General features: G+C 41.0%; 1 long non-coding RNA gene across 2 annotated transcripts; it reads right to left on the bottom strand.

Annotated features, from left to right (window-relative positions):
* Positions 1 to 286: 286 nt before the first annotated feature.
* On the bottom strand, positions 287 to 21,610 carry LOC132530216 (uncharacterized). Of its 2 annotated transcripts, none has more exons than XR_009543730.1 (3): positions 18,781 to 21,610; positions 1,721 to 2,025; positions 287 to 716 (listed from the first exon to the last, which is right to left on the bottom strand). It is a non-coding gene; the product is annotated as an uncharacterized LOC132530216 (long non-coding RNA). The 2 variants fall into 2 exon arrangements; XR_009543731.1 differs by lacking the exon at positions 18,781 to 21,610 and adding an exon at positions 3,506 to 4,023.
* Positions 21,611 to 21,828: the final 218 nt, after the last annotated feature.

Below are 21,828 nucleotides of genomic sequence, written 5' to 3' on the forward strand. Positions count from 1 at the left end.
ATTCGTGGTGTAGAAACAAAGAGCTGGTTAAAGCTAATACCTTGTTCTAATGGAGCCTGGAGATCAAAGCCAGAGGATCAGGGTGGGCAACTCTTCCAAGAGCCTGAAGGCCATTTTTCTTCCAGCACAATCTTGATGCTCTCCTTCTCTCTGTTTGCTCGGATGATTCTTAGATGTAATAGAATCCTCTTACTCCACTTGCAGCCTCATGCCAAGAAAGAATTCATGCTTATTTATCAAAACTTCCCAAAGAATAAATAGGATGAAAATTAAGAACAGAGGCAAATCAAAGCTTAGGTGTTTTATTATGCATACCGCCACCCAGGGAGCCCAGGTCTGCTGATTTGAAAGATAAGCAGGAAAGGGCTGGAGGGGAAGAACCAGGGAAACCGGTGAAAGGGAAGTTTCCTGTGCTCCTCTTATCCACAGCTCTGTGTTGCCCAGTGACTTCACAACATTTGAAGGCCAGTATAACACATGAGGAGTACAGAAGAAATGCAAATCTTTCATTAATTCATTCAACGTTTTGAGCATCTACTATGCATTGGGCATTGAGTAAGGAGAGTTCTGGGAATATAAAAAAGAGTACTATACATTCTCTGTCTTGCAGTAGGATTAGGATTAAGGCCTGGAGAAAGCACACGGAGGAGGGAGTTGCAGATACTGCCTGGGGAAGTTGGGAAGGCTTCAGGGAGGAGGTGATAATTCAGGTAGTTCTGCAGGAAGAGTAGAAGATTGCTAAGTATTAGAACAGCATGCACTACAGTACAGAGCTGTAAAGAACACACCTTTTTTTTTTTTTTTTTTTTTGCGGTATGCGGGCCTCTCACTGTTGTGGCCTCTCCCGTTGCACAGGCTCAGCGGCCATGGCTCACGGGCCTAGCCGCTCCGCGGCATGCGGGATCTTCCCGGACTGGGGCACGAACCCGTGTCCCCTGCATCGGCAGGCGGACTCTCAAGCACTGCGCCACTAGGGAAGCCCAAGAACACATTTTGTCCAAGGAACATTAAGAAGCTGAAGGCTGGTGTAATTTAGGCAGTGGTATGGGATGTGGCCAGAGAGGCAGGCTGGGAATATTCTATGAAGAACTTTTTCTACCCTGCAAGAAATTTGGGTTTTTATCCCATGAATGGAGCTCTGCTGGGAGTCAAGTAGGAGAGCTGCTTGGTGATAGACTGGACTAAAAGCTGGGAGACTAAGGATGAAGGGTGATAGGTGATGGCATGGAAGAAAAAGGAAAACTGGCAGAAGGGAGGGAGAGGAAAGAGTCGAGGTGAACTGCCAAGATCCCTGGCTGGGCAACTGCATGGGTGGTAATGCTATTAACAGAACTGAGGAGTACAAAGTTTGGCAGCAGGTTTGGCAGGGGAACCTCACATTCACTCCAAACCTGTTTAATGCACCTTGGAGCACTCTGCAAGAAACTCGGAGGTAGCTGACAGTACAAGACTGCAGAGCTGGAGGTTGGGACTTGTAGCACAGGAGGGGACAGACCTACAGGAGGAGATCCACCCACAAGTCGAGAATCAAGATGGGCACTACTGGGGACTTTCTGGCTGTCCAGTGGTTAGCACTCACGCTTCCACTGCAGGGGGCACGGGTTGGATCCCTGGTCAGGGAACTAAGATCCCCACACGCCACGTGGCATGGCCAAAAAAAAAGAGATGGGCACAGTATAGGAGTTAAATATGACATGATGAGCTACAAACGAGAAAGAACCTAGAAGAGTTGGTGATCCAGGAGGCTGGAGCACAGTAGATGGAGAAAGCTCCAAGGAGCAGGTATATTCAGCCAGGAATACCTGACTCCCACACTCCCACACACATCTGTGATGAAAGTGAAGAAAATCCATCAGGTAGAAAGCAGCTGACATCCTTCCTTTTTCTTTCTTTGTTCGACTCTTCCCAATGCCTCTAGGCCTCATCTCTGGTTCAAATCTACCCCTGCAGCCAGAAGGGGAGTCAAGACCACAAGTCAAGGAGTGGACAGGTTAGCCCTTTCCTGGGTAGCTCAGCTGCTGCAACCTGGAAAGGAAAAGCAATTTATTTTCTTTGTTCTAAGGTTTATTTTTTTCACCATTATGCAATAAAAGATATAATAAAAGAAAATTTGGAAATAATGAAAAAAAGGAGAAAATACCTATAGTTTCAGAAATCACCATTAACCTTGTGGTACATCTCCTTCCAGTCCTTTTCTATATACCTAAGAGTTTTGCTTATAGTTAGTAAATGATGAGGATGTTAAGTTTTGTTTAGGTTAGCATACATATAATGGTTCATTTAAAATGATATTATAAACTACGTTATTACATGTGTTTCATAAATACCACTTTTAGTGGCTGCATAAATTGCTTTGATTGGAAATAATCATTTATTTGAATCAGTTATAACATGTACATGGTAAAAAATTCAAAATGCAAAAAAGGTATACATAAAAAATATCTCTCCCATCCCTATTTCCCAGCCACTCACTTCTCCTTAAACATAGTACTAGTTCCAGTCTGTTGTGTGTTCTTCCAGAGATATTCTACATATATGTAAATAAGCATGTACAAATAAATAATCTTCCTTCTTCTCCCCCTAATGATAGCATATTACACACACTCTCTGAACTTTGTTTTTTTCACTTATCAGTGTATCTTGGAGTCTGTTCCAGATTACCAAATTAAAGCTGCCCTGTTCTTTTTATTGGAAAAGCAATTTCTTAGCAGGCAACAAATGGTGGCTCTCCCAGGAGCAGCGGGACCCTCCCTTGAGCCAAGGTGACAGGCAGCAAGTGGCCCGCCAGACAGGTCTGCCCCTGTGAGCCAGGAATATCAAGTCTGATATCTCCATCTCCTGCCCACAGGGTGGGGGCACTCAGAAGCCCAGGAGGCAGCAATGTGTCTTGTTGATAAATGGAGGCAGCAAGTACAGAGAAAACCAGACTGGAAGACTGAAATTTGCTCCAGATATGAGGTTGTTTTCTGTCTCATGTTCACTGGCTTGTGCAAGTCTACATGCTCTAGGAAACTTCCCCAGACCTCTCCAGCCTTCCGTCTCTCCAATACCTCAAAGATGGGCTGCTGCAGGGATGGTGTGACAACCTTGCCACAAACAGCCCTCCATCTCCTAGCCATGGCCCTTTTCTCTTAGTTTTCTTGATGTTTCCCAGTTAGAGGAAAGCCTTCTGCCCTAGCTCTTTCCTGCTAGTATTCTAGGTTGTCTTACATTACTAAATCAACTAGTCCATGAAGTGAATATTCAGAAAGACACCAAAAATCTGAGGTTTGATATTAGCATAATAATATTAAAAGTCCTAAAAAGAGGGAGATTATTGAAGAGAGATGTGGACAGTCTCCTAAAATACTTGTTGGAAACAAGATTTTCATGTTTTCCTGAACTTCTAAGACCTCCCCCTGGAGACTGGTTCAAGATGGCGGAGTAGAAGGACATGCGCTCACTCCCTCTTGTGAGAGCACCAGAATCACAACTAACTGCTGAACAGGAAGACAATGGAACTCACCAAAAAAGATACCGCACATCCAAAGACAAAGTAGAAGCTGCAATGAGATTGTAGGAGGGGCGCAACAGCAGATTACACTTTCTTCTCAAGTGCACACGGAACATTCTCCAGGACAGATCACATCTTGGGTCACAAATCAAACCTCGGTAAATATAAGAAAATTGAAATCATATCAAGCATCTTTTGGGACCACAACGCTATGAGATTAGAAATAAATTACAGGGAAAAAAACGTAAAAAACACAAACACATGGAGGCTAAACAATACATTACTAAATAACCAAGAGATCACTGGAAGAAGTCAAAGAGGAAATCAAAAATTACCTAGAAACAAATGACAATGAAAACACAATGACCCAAAACCTATGGGATGCAGCAAAAGCAGTTCTAAGAGGGAAGTTTATAGCAATACAAGCCTACCTCAAGAAACAACAAACATATCAAATAAACAACCTAACCTTACACCTAAAGCAATTAGAGAAAGAAGAACAAACAAAACCCAAAGTTAGTAGAAGGAAAGAAATCATAAAGATCAGAGGAGAAATAAATGAAATGGAAACAAAGAAAACAATAGCAAAGGTCAATAACACTAAAAGCTGATTCTTTGATAAGATAAACAAAATTGATAAACCTTTATCCAGACTCATCAAGAAAAAGAGGGAGAGGACTCAAATTAATAAAATTAGATATGAAAAAGGAGAAGTTACAAGAGACACTGCAGAAATACAAAGCAATATAAGAGACTACTACAAGCACCTCTATGCCAATAAAATGGACAACTTGGAATCAATGCACAAATTCTTAGAAAGGTTGAACCTTTCTGAACTAAAAAGGTTGAACCTTTCTGAACTAAAAAGGTTGAACCTTTCTGAACTAAAAAGGTTGAACCTTTCTGAACTAAAACTGAACCAGGAAGAAATAGAAAATATGAACAGATGAATCACAGTAGGAACTTGAAACTGTGATTAAAAATCTTCCAACAAACAGAAGTCCAGGACCAGATGGCTTCACAGGTGAATTCTATCAAACATTTAGAGAAGAGCTAACACCCATCCTTCTCAAACTCTTCCAAAATATAGCAGAGGGAGGAACACTCCCAAACTCATTCTATGAGGCCACCATCACCCTGATACCAAAACCAGACAAAGATACTACAAGAAAGGAAAATTACAGACCAATATCACTGATGAATATAGATGCAAAAATTCTCAACATAATACTAGCAAACAGAATCCAATAACACACTAAAAGGGTCATACACCATGATCAAGTGGGATTTATCCCAGGGATGCAAGGATTCTTCAATATATGCAAATCAATCAATATGATACACCATATTAATAAACTGAAGAATAAAAACCGTATGATTATTTCAATAGATGCAGAAAAAGCTTTTGACAAAATTCAACACCGACTGATGATAAAAACTCTCCAGAAAGTGGGCATAGAGGGAAACTACCTCAACATAATAAAGACCATATACAACAAACCCACAGCAAACATCATTCTCAACAGTGAAAAACTGAAAGCATTTCCTCTAAGATCAGAAACAAGACAAGGAGGTCCACTCTCACCACTATTATTCAACATAGTTTTGGAAGTCCTAGGCATGGCAATCAGAGAAGAAAAAGAAATAAAAGGAATACAAATTGGAAAAGAAGAAGTAAAACTGTCACTGTTTGCAGATGACATGATATTATACATAGAGAATCCTAAAGATGCCACCAGAAAACTACTAGAGCTAATCAGTGAATTTGGTAAAGTTGTACAAAATGCACAGAAATCTCTTGCATTCCTATATACTAACAATGAAAGATCAGAAAGAGAAATTAAGGAAACAATCCTATTTACCACTGCAACAAAAAGAATAAAATACCTGAGAATAAACCTACCAAAGGAGGTAAAAGACCTGTGCTCAGAAAACTATAAGACACTGATGAAAGAAATCAAATATGACACAAACAGATGGAGAGTTATACCTTGTTCTTGGATTGGAAGAATCAATATTGTGAAAATGACTATACTACCCAAAGCAATCTACAGATTCAATGCAATCCTTATCAAATTACCAGTGGTATTTTTTACAGAACTAGAACAAAAAAATCTTTAAATTTGTATGGAGACACAAAAGACCCCGAATAGCCAAAGCAATCTTGAGGGAAAAAAACGGAGCTGGAGGAATCGGACTCCCTGACTTCAGACTATGTACAAAGCTACAGTAATCAAGACAATATGCTACTCGCACAAAAACAGAAATATAGATCAATGGAACAGGATAGAAAGCCCAGAGATAAACCCACGCACATATGGTCACCTTATCTTTGATAAAGGAGGCAAGAATATACAATGAAGAAAAGACAGTCTCTTTAATAAGTGGTTCTGGGAACACTGGACAGCTACATGTAAAAGAATGAAACTAGAACACTCCCTAACATAATACACAAAAATAAATTCAAAATGGATTGGAGACCTAAATGTAAGACCGGACACTATAAAACTCTTAGAGGAAAACATAGGCAGAACACTCTATGACATAAATCACAGCAAGATCCTTTTTGATCCATCTCCGAGAGTAATGGAAATAAAAACAAAATAAACAAATGGGACCTAATGAAACTTAAAGGTTTTTGCACAGCAAAGGAAACCATAAACAAGATGAAAAGACAACGCTCAGAATGGGAGAAAATATTTGCAAACGAAGCAACTGACAAAGGATTAATCTCCAAAATTTACAAGCACCTCATGCAGCTCAATATCAAAAAAACAAACAACCCAGCAGAAAAGGGAACACTCCTGCACTGCTGGTGGGAATGTGAATTGGTACAGCCACTATGGAGAACAGTATGGAGGTTCCTTAAAAAACTAAAAATAGAACTACCATACGACCCAGCAATCCCACTACTGGGCATATACCCTGAGAAAACCATAATTCAAAAAGAGTCATGTACCAAAATGTTCATTGCAGCTCTATTTACAATAGCCCAGAGATGGAAACAATCTAAGTGCCCATCATCGGATGAATGGATAAAGAAGATGTGGCACATATATACAATGGAATATTACTCAGCCATAAAAAGAAACAAAATTGAGCTATTTGTAATGAGGTGGGTAGACCTAGAGTCTGTCATACAGAGTGAAATAAGTCAGAAAGAGAAAGACAAATACCTTATGCTAACACATATATATGGAATTTAAGAAAAAAAAATGTCATGAAGAACCTAGGGGTAAGACAGGAATAAAGACACAGACCTACTGGAGAATGGACTTGAGGATAAGGGGGGGGGAAGGGTGAGCTGTGACAAAGCGAGAGAGAGGCATGGACATATATACACTACCAAACGTAAGGTAGATAGCTAGTGGGAAGCAGCCGCATAGCACAGGGATATCAGCTCGGTGCTTTGTGACCGCCTGGAGGGGTGGGATAGGGAGGGTGGGAGGGAGGGAGATGCAAGAGGGAAGAGATATGGGAACATATGTATATGTATGACTGATTCAGTTTGTTATAAAGCAGAAACTAACACACCATTGTAAAGCAATTATACCCCAATAAAGATGTTACAAAAACAAAAAAAAACAAAACAAAAACAAACAACCCAGTCAAAAAATGGGCAGAAGACCTAAATAGACATTTCTCCAAAGAACATATACAGATTGGCAACAAACACATGAAAGGATGCTCAACATCACTAATCATTAGAGAAATGCAAATCAAAACCACAATGAGGTATCACCTCACACCAGTTAGAATGGGCATCATCAGAAAATCTACAAACAACAAATGCTGGAGGGGGTGTGGAGAAAAGGGAACCCTCTTGCACTGTTGGTGGGAATGTAAATTGATACAGCCACTATGGAGAACAGTATGGAGGTTCCTTAAAAAACTAAAAATAGAATTACCATATGATCCAGCAATCCCACTACTGGGCATATACCCAGAGAAAACCATAATTCAAAAAGACACATGCACCCCAATGTTCATTGCAGCACTATTTACAATAGCCAGGTCACGGAAGCAACCTAAATGCCCATCGACAGACGAATGGATAAAGAAGTTGTGGCACATATATACAATGGAATATTTTCAGCCATAAAAAGGAACGAAATTGAGTCATTTGTTGAGACGTAGGTGGATCTAGAGACTGTCATACAGAGTGAAGTAAGTCAGAAAGAGAAAAACAAATATCATATACTAACGCATGTATGTGGAACCTAGAAAAATGGTACCGATGAACTGGCTTGCAGGGCAGAAGTTGAGACACAGATGTAGAGAACAAACGTATGGACACCAGGGGGGGGAAAGTCGTGGGGGTTGGGGATGGTGGTGTGCTGAATTGGGCGATTGGGATTGACATGTATACACTGATGTGTATAAAATAGATGACTAATAAGAAGCTGCTGTATAAAAAAATAAATTAAATTAAATTAAAAAAAAAAAGGGCTTCCCTGGTGGCGCAGTGGTTGAGAGTCCGCCTGCCGATTCAGGGGACATGGGTTTGTGCCCCGGTCCGGGAGGATCCCACATGCGCGGAGCAGCTGGGCCCGTTAGCCACGGCCGCGGAGCCTGTGCGTCCGGAGCCTGTGCTCCGCAACGGGAGAGGCCACAACAGTGAGAGGCCCGCGTACCGCAAAAAAAAAAACAAACTACAATGAGGTATCACCTCATACCGGTCAGAATGGTCATCATCAAAAAATCTACGAACGATAAATGCTGGAGAGGGTGTGGAGAAAAGGGAACCCTCTTGCACTGTTGGTGGGAATGTAAATTGATACAGCCACTATGGAGAACAGTATGGAGGTTCCTTAAAAAACTAAAAATAGAATTACCATATGATCCAGCAATCCCACTACTGGGCATATACCCAGAGAAAACCACAATTCAAAAAGACACATGCACCCCAATGTTCATTGCAACACTATTTACAATAGCCAGGACATGGAACCAACCAAAATGCTCATTGACAGACAAATGGATAAAGAAGATGTGGCACATATATACAATGGAATATTACTCAGCCATAAAAAGGAACAAAACTGGGTCATTTGTAGAGACATGGATGGACCTACAGACTGTCATACAGAGTGAAGTAAGTCAGAAAGAGAAAAACAAATATCGTATATTAACGCATAATGTGGAATCTAGAAAAATGGAACAGATGAACCAGTTTGCAAAGCAGAAATAGAGACACAGATGTAGAGAACAAACATATGGACACCAAGGGGGTAAAAGTGGGGGACAGGGGGATGGTGGTGGTGGTGATATGAATTGGGAGATTGGGATTGACATATATACACTAATATGCATAAAATAGATAACTAATAAGAACCTGCTGTATAAAAAATAAATTAAATTAAAAAAAAAAAGACCACCCCTTACCCAACCCCAGACAAATGGGAAGGGTGGATTTCTCATGTTCATAGTGCTGAGGGGACCCAAAGCGTCACACTCTGCAGCTCTTGATCTCAAGGAGTGTGCAATCCACTATGTGCCTGGCACAGTGCCAGGCACTATGGATAGATACAATGCGGTGGGGAGGGGCTCATGGTCCAGATGGTAAAACAAACATCAGTTCGAGAGATATCACTAGGTAGTGAAGAATGGAGGCCATAAGAATGATAGAGATTGAGTTTTCAAACCATGGTCATTGGTGGATCATGAAAGCAAACTTAGTGAGTGGTAGATGTGATCAGGATCTTTTTGTAAACTGTGGAATAGAATGAAAAATAATGAAGCTTGTGGCACATACTTCAAATACTGCTGAGTGAAGCTTTTCTTTTGCAGTTATATATCAAGTTGCATGTGTTTTGGTCATGATATAAAATATATTTATTACTGTGGATTACAGACATAAAGTTGTAAACAACTGATTCCATAGGAAAGAGTGATCCATGTACTAGTGAGCAGCCAGGGAAAAACACCTCAAAACTACAGGACCCAGCACAGAGGTAGGTGCCCCAGAAATGTGTATTGAGGCTGTGCATGCTATAGGACTTTATAAATTTATTTATTTATTGGTTTTTTTATTTTTGGCTGTGTTGGGTCTTTGTTTCAGTGCGCAGGCTTCTCGTTGCGGTGCGCGGGCTTCTCACTGCAGTGGCTTCTCTTGTTGCGGAGCAAGGCTCTAGGCACGTGGGCTCAGTAGTTGTGGCTTGCAGGCTCTAGAAGCACAGGCTCAGTAGTTGTGGCACGTGGGCTCAGTAGTTGTGGCTTGCGGGCTCTAGAGCGCAGGCTCAGTAGTTGTGGCGCACGGGCTTAGTTGCTCCGTGGCATGTGGGATCTTCCCAGACCAGGGCTCGAACCCATGTCCCCTGCATTGGCAGGCAGATTCTTAACCACTGCACCACCAGGGAAGCCCCTATAGGACTTTAAGAGAAGGCAAATAAACCAAACTCAAAGGCCCTAACAAGGGAGGGGAAATTCTTGGGATCAAATGTGCGGGCTGCTCAGGCAGTGCATCTTGCATCTGGGATCCGTCCACTTTGCGCCAAGGCCATTGCTGCCATTCTAATGCAGGTCCTTGTCATCTCTGGTCTGGACTCTAGCAAAGGTCTCTAAACTGGTATTCCTTCTTCTCCTCTAGCTCTCTGTACCAGGAAGTAGTGTGTTCAGCTGTAACAGGAATCCCTACCTCAGTGGTTTAAATAAGTAGGGATTTATTATTCACATGTAACAAAAAGTCTGGATGTAGACTGAGCAGAGCTTATGTAGCAGCTCAGGGGTGTGATCTGAAAACCAAGCTGTTTCTACCTGCCTGCTCTATATCTTTAGCATGAAACCTTCATCCTCGTGGTTGCAAGATGACTGCTGTACCTCCAGGCATTGTATCCTTTTCCCAGATAGGAAGAAGAAGAAAGAGTGTAGGATAAAGGAACATACCTTTTTCAGTAAAGCAACAGCCTCCCCTGAGACTATTGAAGCCCACTCAGTAGACTTCCAAATTATCTCTCTTTAGCCACTTATACTGTCACATGGCCTCCCAAGAGGTTCCCTGTGCCAAGGGAACCAATCAATTTTGCACTTTTGACTGAACACATTGAAGCCTTGAACAAAAAACAGGGTTTTGTTAATTTAAAAAAATGATGTCTGGAAGCATTGGCTACATCCCCTTTAACATAGCCCTTGCTTCTAATCTTTCGATGGTTTTCCATTGCTCTTAAGAGCAAATCTGAAATCCTTAATGTTGCCATTATGGACTGAATTGTGTTCCCCCGCCCTCCCAGTTCATATGTTCATATGACTAAAAGATAAACTAAGGTATATTAAAAATTTTAAGAGTTTATTTGAGCAAAAATCAATTCGAATTGGGCAGCAGCCAATGTGGCAGATAGAAAGGAGCTCCAAGGAGCTGTACAAAATGAAAGACTTTTATAGCCAGAAGGGAACAGGATCAAGGAAATTATACTAGGCAAAAAAGCGGGTTAGTTATTGTAAGGTCCCTTTCCTTTAGGGGATGACACGGGTCTCTTGGCAGATTGTCTAACTAGTGCTGATCAGGCAATTCCTGATTGACTGGTTTAAGATTCCATTTCCGGGACAGCCAAAACTGTAATTAAGTCTCAGTTTGATGACATGGGGCTTAGTATAAGCAACTCCACTTTGGGCCTGTTGTTTGTTTTTTAACATCCCACTACTTCAGAATGTAACTGTATTTGGAGATAGGGCCTTTAAAGAGGTAATTAAGTTAAAATGCCTTTAGGGTGGGCCATAATCAAATCTGACTAGTGTCCTTATAAGAAGAGATTAGAACATACAGAGACACCAGGGATGCATGGGCACAGAGGAAAAGCCATGTGAGGACACAGAGAAGGCAGCCACCTGCAAACCAAGGAGAGATGCCTCAGGAGAAAGCACACTGCCAACACCTTGATCTTAGTCTTCCAGCCTCCATTTCTCCACTGTGAGAAATAAATTTCTGTTGTTGAAGCCACCTAGTCTGTGCTATTTTGTTATGGTAGCCTGTGATATTGTGATTTATAATAAGAACTATATATTTGGTTTTCCTCCACTAGCTAGCACAGACCTCCTAAAACCCTTGGAATTTTCAAAGTGATGAGAGCAATAAAGGTGTCTTTTGTTATGTTAATAAGGTGACTTTTGGAAAGCTCCTAGGTAACTTAAGGATCTGGGCTGGTTGCCAGGTGAACCAACCAAGGGATTAGAGGATTGGAAATTTCAGTCCTCCAAAGAGGGGAGAGGGGCTGAAGATTGAGTTCAATCACCAGAGGCCAATAATTTAATCAATCTTGCCTATGTAATGAAGCCTCCGTTAAAACCCAAAAGGACCGAGTTCAGAGAGCTTCTGGGCTGGTGAACACATGGAAATGCAGGGAGAGTGTTGCTCCCAGAGAGCATGGAAGCTCCTCCCCACTTCCCACATACCTTGCCCTAAGCATCTCTTCCATCTGGCTGTTCTTGAGTTATATCCTTTTATAATAAAGCAGCAATCTAGTAAGTAAAATGTTTCTCAGTGCTCTGTGAATTGTTCTAGAAAATTAATTGAACCCGGGGGTGGGGGGTGCATCTTGTAAGACTAAGCCCTTAACCTGTGGGATCTAAGCCTATCTCCAGGTAGACAGTGTCAGAATTGAGTTGCTTGCTTCATGGTATAGAAAAAAACGAAACAAACCCCACATATCCTAGGCCCTAGTAAACTAATACGGTTGCTTAAAAGAGCTGAGCATGATCTGGGTGCCCACTAACCTTGGGCTCCCTCCAGTGCCATTCTCCCTTGCTTACTACCTTCCAGACAAGCTGGACTTCTTTAGTTACTAGAACAGGTGAGTCCTGTTCCAGGCTCTGGACCTTTGCATGCGCTGTTCCTTCTCCCTAGAGCTCTGTTCCCCTGCTATTTTTTTTTTTTTATAACTTATCTTTGGCTGCGTTGGGTCTTTGTTGCTGTACGCGGACTTTCTCTAGTTGCGGTGAGCAGGGGCTACTCTTTTTTTGTGTGTGGTACGCGGGCCCCTCTCACTGTTGTGGCCTCTCCCGTTGCAGAGCACACGCTCCGTTCGCGCAGGCTCAGCAGCCATGGCTCACGGGCCCAGCCGCTCCGCGGCATGTGGGATCTTCCCAGACCGGGGAACGAACCCGTGTCCCCTGCATCAGCAGGCGGACTCTCAACCACTGCGCCACCAGGGAAGCCCAGGGGCTACTCTTCATTGCAGTGTGCGGGCTTCTCTTTGCGGTGGCTTCTCTTGTTGCGGAGCATGGGCTCTAGTCATGTGGGGTTCAGTAGTTGTGGCTCGCGGGCTCAGTAGTTGTGGCTCATAGGCTCTAGAGTGCAGGCTCAGTAGGTGTGGCTCATGGGCTTAGTTGCTCCGTGGCATGTGGGATCTTCCCGAACCAGGGATCGAACTCGTGTCCCCTGCATTGGAAGGTGGATTCTTAACCACTGCGCCACCAGGGAAGCCCTGTTCCCCTGCTCTTTACATAACCAACCTCTTGTCCCACAGGTCTCATAAATCTTATGAAAGGTTATTATGATTTATAATAATTTTGTTTGTTTACTTTTGTCATGTTCTTTGTCTGTCTTTTCCAGTAGAGGACCTCAAGCTTCATCAGGGCAGGAAGATGTCTAGTTCCTACTTGTGTCCCTATGGCCTAGCACATCCTATACCTTCCATAAATAATTTCTGAAAGAGTGAATAGGATGTATGTTATCTGATATTTTCTGTTGGTTAAATTTATTTTTAACTATGTGTGGAATGAGAGGAGGAAGAGCAAGTCTGGACATTTTGGATGGAGGATGGGTAGCAGTTGGATACAATCACCACCCACAAATATGCTCCTGGGGTTTTGGGGGAGAGTGGCACTCTCCTGCTTCATTTAAGCCATTTAACACCTTTTACTGACCTCATTGGCATGGAGTGAAGATGATCTTCCAAGCCGTTTGCTTGTTAGTGGTTCTAGTAACAACTTGGTGAAGGAAGAGGTTAGAAGTTATCGTGTGACCTAAAGTTGGTCAGAATCTCATCAGCTGCAGTGCATCCTTTTCCAACTCTAAGCCAGACTCAACCTAGTTCATTAAATGAAGACATCCAAATGTATTCAAATCCTTATGTGTTCCCTTTGTAACAATCCAGCAACAAAAAACAAAACCCAAGCTATTTTTATAAGTTTTGTAGAGGGGACGATTATTCCAATCATCACATATCACAAAGGCTGAACGTTCCACAAAGGACTATCAAATGGAAATTGGAATCTACTCCAAGTCTCTAACACTGAGCCAGAAGTAAAAAGAGTCTGTTATAGGGACCTCCCTGGTGCCGCAGTGGTTAAGAATCCACCTGCCAATGCAGGGGACATGGGTTCGATCCCTGGCCCGGGAAGATCCCACATGCCGTGGAGCAACTAAGCCTGTGGGCCGCAACTACTGAGCCCATGTGCCTAGAGCCCATGCTCCGCAACAAGAGAAGCCACCACAGGGAGAAGCCTGCACACCGCAACGAACAGCAGCCCCCACTTACTGCAACTAGAGAGAGTCCGCGCACAGCAACAAAGACCCAACACAGCCAAAAAAAAGAAAAAGAGTATGTTAGAGTCTCTACGTCTAAGGTGAAATCTTAAGATTCAGAGCAGTGATTGCCCTGCCTCAGCCAGCCATAAATATCTCCTGGTCTGAAAAATTCATGCCTGCCAGATTGTTGGAAAAATGCAATATTATTTCAAAACATCCATGATTATGCAAATACAGAGAGACTAATTAAAAATAAGGATATAATAAGAGTTACTGGAGTTCCATTAATAAAATCTACCTCAAGGGACTTCCCTGGGGGTCCAGTGGTTAAGACTCTGTACTCCCAATGCAGGAGGCACAGGTTTGATCGCTGGTCAGGGAGCTAAGATCCTACATGCCATGAGGCCAAAAACTAAAATAAAATAATTTTTTTAATTAAAAAATTTTTTTAAATAAATAAATAAAATCTACCCCAAAAGGTATTCTGTCCCAAAGGTTTCTGGGCCACTGAACATGTTGAAAGGGAGCAAAAATATTATGTTTGCATGTTTCTGCTAAATGAATAAAATGTGGAGAGTTGGCTAATCCTCTCAATAATTAGATCAGGGCTTTTCCTCTAAAAGAAATCCAAATATTAGCTTTCCCTTTTTCTCATTTTGTAACCATAGGTGTGCCTTATTTTAAAAGACATTGTGTTCCTGGAAGGATGTATGCAAACAATACTTTTAGAAATGAAATCATATAATATCTAAAGATGCCAACTATTTTAGGGCTCCTTATCCTGAATTTTTTAAAAAATTAATAAATGTGTTTGCAGTGAAAATATTCACTTTCCAATTCTTCCATCTTTGTAAAAGTAGATTTTAGAGGCTCACATTTATCTTGTAGAGTATAAGAAGAATTATAGGGCTTCCCTGGTGGTGCAGTGGTTAAGAATCCACCTGCCGGGCTTCCCTGGTGGCACAGTGGTTGAGAGTCCGCCTGCCAATGCAGGGGACACGGGTTCGTGCCCCGGTCCGGGAAGATCCCACATGCCGCGGAGCGGCTGGGCCCGTGAGCCATGGCCGCTGAGCCTGCGCGTCCGGAGCCTGTGCTCCGCAACGGGAGAGGCCACAGCAGTGAGAGGCCCGCATACCACAAAAAAAAAAAAAAAAAAAAATTAATAAATTGGACTTCATCAAAATTTTCATGCGTTAAAGGATATCATCAAGAAAATGAAAAGACAGGGGCTTCCCTGGTGGCGCAGTGGTTTGGAGTCCACCTGCTGATGCAGGGGACGCGGGTTTGTGCCCTGGTCCGGGAGGATCCCACATGCCGCGGAGCGGCTGGGCCCGTGGGCCATGGCCGCTGGGCCTGCGCGTCCAGAGCCTGTGCTCCGCAACGGTAAAGAAGGCCACAACAGTGAGAGGCCCGCGTACTGCAAAAAAAAAAAAAAAAAAGAAAATGAAAAGACAACTCACAGGATAGGAGGAAATATTTACAAGTCATGTATATAATAGGGGACTTGTTTCTAGAATATCTAAAGAACCCATACAACTTAGTAATAAAAAGACAACCCAATTGTAATATGAAGAAAGGATCTGAATAGATATTTCTGCAAGGAAGATTTACAAATAGTCAATAAGCACATAAAAAGATGTTTAACATCACTGATCATGCATATCAAAACCACAATGAAAAGCAAATCTGTCTGAAAACAGCTTATGGCAACCTGTTGTTTATAAAAAATTATTATTATTATTTTTTAAATTTTTGGCTGCATTGGGTCTCCTTTGCTGCATGGGGGCTTTCTCTAGTTGGGGCGAACAGGGGCTACTCTTGTTGCAGTGCATGGGCTTCTCATTGCGGTGGCTTCTCTTGTGCGGATAACAGGCTCTAGGCATGCAGGCTTCAGTAGTTGCAGCATGCAGGGTCAGTAGTTGTGGTTTACAGGCTGTAGAGTGCAGGCTCAGGGGTTGTGGCTCACAGGCTTAGTTGCTCTGTGGCATGTGCGATCTTCCCGGACCAGGGCTCGAATCCATGTCCCCTGCATTGGCAGATGGATTCTCAACCACTGTGCCACCAGGGAAGTCCCGCAACCTGTTATTTACTGGCAAAGAAATATCTTTCTTGCCAGTAAATAACACAAAAAACAAAAACACAGAATGAGATACCATTTAATATCCATTAGGAAAATGAAAAATAACAAGTTTTGGTAAGAATGTGGAGAAATTGGAACATAGAATTACCACATAATTCATTTATTCTTCCCCTAGTTATACACCCAAAAGAATTAAAAACAGGTATTCAAACAAAAACATGTACATAAACATTCATAGCAGCATTGCTTACAATAGCCAAATGCTGAAAATAATCCAAATGGCCATCAACAGACGAATGGATAAATAAAAAGTGGCATATCCATACAGTGGAATATTACTTGACAATTAAAAAATTAACGAAGTACTGATACATTGTACAAAATGGATGAGTCTTGAAAACATTATGCTAAGTGAAAAAGGATCCTATTTCATATTATTCCATTTATATGAAATGTCCAGATTAGGCAATCCATAGAGCAAATAGGTTAGTAGTCATCTAGGACTAGGGAAGGAGAGGGGAACTGGAGGATGATGGCTAAGAGGAGAAAGGTTTCTTTTGGGATAATGAAAATGTTATAAAATTGAATGTAGTGATAGTTGCACAACTCTATGAATATTCCAAAGCCATTGAATCATACATTTTAAATGGATGAATTGTATGGTATATGAGTTATAGCTCAATAAAACTGTTTAAAAAATTAACACTAAGTACTTTTTAGAAAAAAGCAAGCTACTTCCTTGGAAGAAGCACTACTATTTCTGGTACCAAGACTGAAGAGACTAAGACAGATGTTCAGAGTATATCCTGTAAGATGTGGTAAGTGATAGTCTCAGTGATATCCTTCAAGAAATGCAACAACTTAAGGATGTTTTTAGAATACTCTTTAACACAGGGTAGCGCACTAAAGAAAATGCAATTCAGTGCCCTCTGGCTTACTCCAGGAACGTACTCTGGAGAAATGGACAGACTACACATCTTTCAGGAGAACTTCCATAACTGTTTCTTTCAGCCTGTTTTCTTGTCTGTTTTTCTCTTTCCTTCCCCTCTTATTTAAAAATATAATGCATGTTTGTTGAGGAAACTAGAGACAAATGAAAAGAGAAAATCAAAATCTCCCATAATTTTACCACCTAGAAATGATCACTGTTAGCTTTTGAAGTTGGAGATAATCAGTATTGGAAAAAAGTTGTTTAAAAGAAATCCATTTAAAACAGGAGCCAACATTTCATAGTAAATAGTATGTGGGGTGGGGAAGGAAAGATTTGATTCGGATACTCTCTTAAAAAATAAAACAAAAAATTATGAAGAGTTATGCAATTTATATTGTTTTTACAAATATGAGTGAATCAAACTTCCATTTTAGAGATGTGTAACTTTATTAACATATTTGTTTGATAACTTGATTAGACAATCTTCGTATCATTGTTTGACCTTTGCAGCACAATTCCATACAGAGCATTGTTTTTCATATATATTTCAGTACTTCACCCATTTTTCCAAGGGCCTAACTGTTGAATACTGAGTGAGAGTGAGTTCAAGATTATACTCTCTGGGGACTCCCCTGGTGGTCCAGTGGTTAAGAATCCACCTTCCAATGCTGGGGACGCAGGTTCAATCCCTGGTTGGAGAACTAAGATCCCACATGCCACAACTACTGAGCCCGCACACTCTGGAGCCCGAGCGCCACAACTAGAGAGAAGCTTGCGTGCAGAAACGAAAGATCCCACGTGCTGCAATGGAGACGTGAAGCAGCCAAAAATTTAAAAATAAAAATAAATATTAGGGCTTCCCTGGTGGCGCAGTGGTTGAGAGTCTGCCTGCAGATGCAGGAGACGCGGGTTCGTGCCCTGGTCCCGGAAGATCCCACATGCCGCGGAGCGGCTAGGCCCATGAGCCATGGCCACTGAGCCTGCGCGTCCGGAGCCTGTGCTCCGCAAGGGGAGAGGCCACAACAGTAAGAGGTCCGTATACCACAAAAAAAAAAAAGAAAGAAAAAAGAAAGAAATAAAAATATTTTTAAAAAAAGATTATACCCTGGTATATCCATACAAAGGAATATTATTCAGCCATAAAAAGGAGTAAAGTACTTACACATGCTGCAACATGGATGAACCTTGAAAATATTACGCTAAATGAAAGCCAATCACAAAAGACCACACATTGTACCACTCCACTTAAATGAAATATCCAAGATAGGCAAATCCATGGAGATAGAGAGTGGATTAGTCAGAGGAGGGAAGAATGAGGAGTGACTGCTAATGGATATGGTACTTCTTCTCAAGGTGATAAAAATGCTCTGAAGGTTGTACAACTCTCTGAATATACTGAAACCACTGATACATACACTTTAAAATGGTGAATTTTATGACACATGAATATGTCCCAATAAAGATTATACTCTCTGACAAGTTCATGGAGAACAGCTGTCCTCTGCTACTGGTAAATGAACTGTCTTCTTGCACAAATTGAGGACCCTGAGAATGACAAGGGCTGGAAAAGTAGGTCATACCACATCCCCTAGAGGTGATGGGACCACAGCTTGAGGAGGCCTGCCTTAGAGGGTTTTATCTTACCCCTATCCTTTATGCACCCTTCCCATAGCAAAGAAGCTGGCAAGAAATCCTCCTGCTGATGACCCTATATTGTTCATTCATGTAAGGAATCAATAACTGATGATATGCTTTATTGAATTGATATGACACAAAGCCGTATAGTACTAAAAACATGCCTGCACTCTTACCTGATGATTACAGAAGCATCTAGACAAGGACTGAGGATATCATGGAAAGATGAAAGCAGCAGTTTCTTAAGTCAGTGAAATAGATGGTTTTCTACTCCTCTCTGCCTTCCTCCTCTTCCTTTCCTTCCTTCTCCTCCTTCTTCTGTTCCTTTATTGTTCTTAAGTTTGCACAATAATTAAAAGTAATTATATAATTTAGTCTTCTAATACATTTTCAAAAAGACTGCATCTTTTATCTGCATTAATATGTTGGTAGATATCATTTAATTTCAAATCACTATTATTATTTTTAAATGGACAGATGTAGGTAAATGCTAAAGGATTATCTCTATTTTTATTAACATGTCCTCACACTTCCTTGTACACTAACCATAGAAGGTGTCATTTAACTGAAAGAAGATAATGCATCCTTCTTTTTCTGGCCTCTCAAGGAACACTTGAATGTTTTCTGAGTGCCTATTGTTAAGCCCAAAATTAGTAGAAAAATGAAATATTTTTTTCTATCAGTTGCCTTACAAATTAGTTCAAGTTACTGCAGTTTTTTTTTCTTTTTTTTCTTAACACTTGGCTGCCACAAGCCAGTGTAATTAGTTTTTAAGCTGGATTTATATCTGCTCAATAATTCACTTATTATAAGTGGTCAAGTAAGACCACTTATTTGGTCTCTAACTAGAGACCAAAGTCCCTAGTTAGTTCCATGTCCATCTAGTTGTAGTTGTTATTCATATTAGTAGGAAAGGTCTTAAGAACAACAACAAAAAGAAATAAAGAATGAAAAGAAAACTTCAACAACAGCAAAGGACTTAAAACTTGGTCCTTTTCCTACCCCCAAACATCCCACTATGAAAAGTTTCAACTGAACCCAAGCTCTTCTCTACCTAATGTCTGCTCGCTGGTCATATTTATGCCTCTAAAATAAATGTAATCCCTTTTCCTCCTGATTGTTTTTTGAAACTCTGGAGACAACTATTACATCCTTAAGTCAAACTCCATCCTTTCTCAAGGACTTTGCTCTTAAAGTTCCCAGTTCCTGGAATGTGCTCCCTCAAACCTTCATAAATTGCTTCATACATTGGAGAACTAAGATCCCACATGCCACAACTACTGAGCCCGCACACTCTGGAGCCCAAGTCCCATTCGGGACTCGGCTCAACTTAAATGTCAGCTCTACAGAGAGATCTTCCTTCATCATTTTAGTTAAGATAAACCCTTCTTAGTCACTTTCAGCAACTCTTTTACTATCCTTATATCATTTATCACTTTCTGAACTTATCATTTGTTGACATGTTTTACTGCCTCTTTCCCCCCTAGAAAGTGAGTCTAGGAACCTGTTTCTCTTGTTCATAAAGTTCCTAGTGGAACTGAGTGTTCAACAGGACCCAGCCATTCCATTCCTAGGCATCTACCCAAAAGAAATGAAAGCATGTGTTCACACAAAAACTTGTAACATGAATGTACATAGCAGCTTTTTCCATAATGGCCCCAAACTGGAAACAACTCAAATGTCCAAAATCAGATAAATAGATAAACAAAATGTGGTACATCCATATGATGACATACCATCCAGTAACGAACTACGGATAGATGAAGCAAGATGTGCAAACCTCAAAATCTTCAGACTGAGTGCAAGAGGCCAATCACAAGAGTTCTGCTCTTCTGTTCCATTTATATACAATTCTAGAAAATATTAATTCATCTATAGTGACAGAAAGCAGATCAGCGGTTGCATAAGCCTTGGGGTAGAAGGAGAATGGACTACAAAGAGGCATAAGGAATCCTTTCAGAGTAATGAAAATGTTCCCATCTTTATCGTGCTAGTGTTTTCATGGGTTTATACAAATGTCAAAACTCACCAAATCATACACTCTAAGTGGATGTACTTTAGTGTACATAAATTATATTCCAATTAAGCTGATAAAAACAAATTTTGTTCAATGACTGCCTTTCTCCCCCCTGGTAAACCATTTCTGCCTGATCTGGCAAGGTTTGGAGATTTTTCATTACCTTCATCACCATCTTCTGAACACAGTCCAGGGAGCTCAAGTTCCTCCAAGGGTGTGCCCAGAACTGGGACAAATACTGCAGATGTGGTTTGAGCAGATTAGAGTACAATGGGTCTCTGTTCCTCCACTTTTTTATTACTGTATATTCATATCAGGCTTTGCTGTTTTCAGACTTTCTTGTCTATCTCATGTATTCTATTTCAGTCAACCTGAATGTTCTACTTCTGTCAGTGCAGCTTAAATTTCTGTGGACCTTTCTGGAAGTCTGCTCACACTGATCACTGACATAGGGTTTGTCCCCTGGGTCATTTCCCAACTGTAGATCTACACTTCCCTTATTCTAAAAATGTTCACATTTTCCCCTCTAAGTACTGAACTTTTCATTTATCTTACTAAATTTCTCCTTTTGGCTTCAGTCCACCTTTCAAGCCTGTTAAGATATTTTACATTTATGTCCTCTAATATTCTCACTGCTTTGTCATCCACAAATTTAACAAATGTGTCCTGCCTTCATTCAAGTGGAAGATAAACTTATTTAAGGAACAAAAGTCAAGGACAGGGCTTCCCTGGTGGGAAGTCAAGGGCAGAGCCCTGAGGCCTGCCAATAAAGATTTCCTTTGTAGATACCACAGATTTATGCATCATTCATCAACACTCTTTGGGTATACTAGTCCTTCCAATCGTTTTGCATTAGCCTAACTGCTTTTTTAGTTATATCACCTTTCCCCATTTGAGTCACAAGAATACCTTGAGACTTAGATGTCCTGTTGAGAATCTACGCAACTAGGAATTAGAAAACAGAAGTTCTACGTCCAGCTTTAGCTCTTTAGCTGTGTAACTTCAGACAAGTTAATCTTTCTGAGCCTAATTATATATAATACCAGCTGCACTATACATCTCACAGGTTATTTTAAATGTCAAATAAAATCAACATGTGAAAATATTTTCTAAAAATATTTCTCTGAAAGGATATACATCACATTACATGTAACAATGCCAAAAGGAATTGACATTAATGCCCAATAGTAGAATGACAAAATTTTAA

The sequence above is a fragment of the Lagenorhynchus albirostris genome, chromosome 12 (genome assembly GCF_949774975.1).
Source record: "Lagenorhynchus albirostris chromosome 12, mLagAlb1.1, whole genome shotgun sequence".
In the NCBI taxonomy this organism is placed as follows: Eukaryota; Metazoa; Chordata; class Mammalia; order Artiodactyla; family Delphinidae; genus Lagenorhynchus; species Lagenorhynchus albirostris.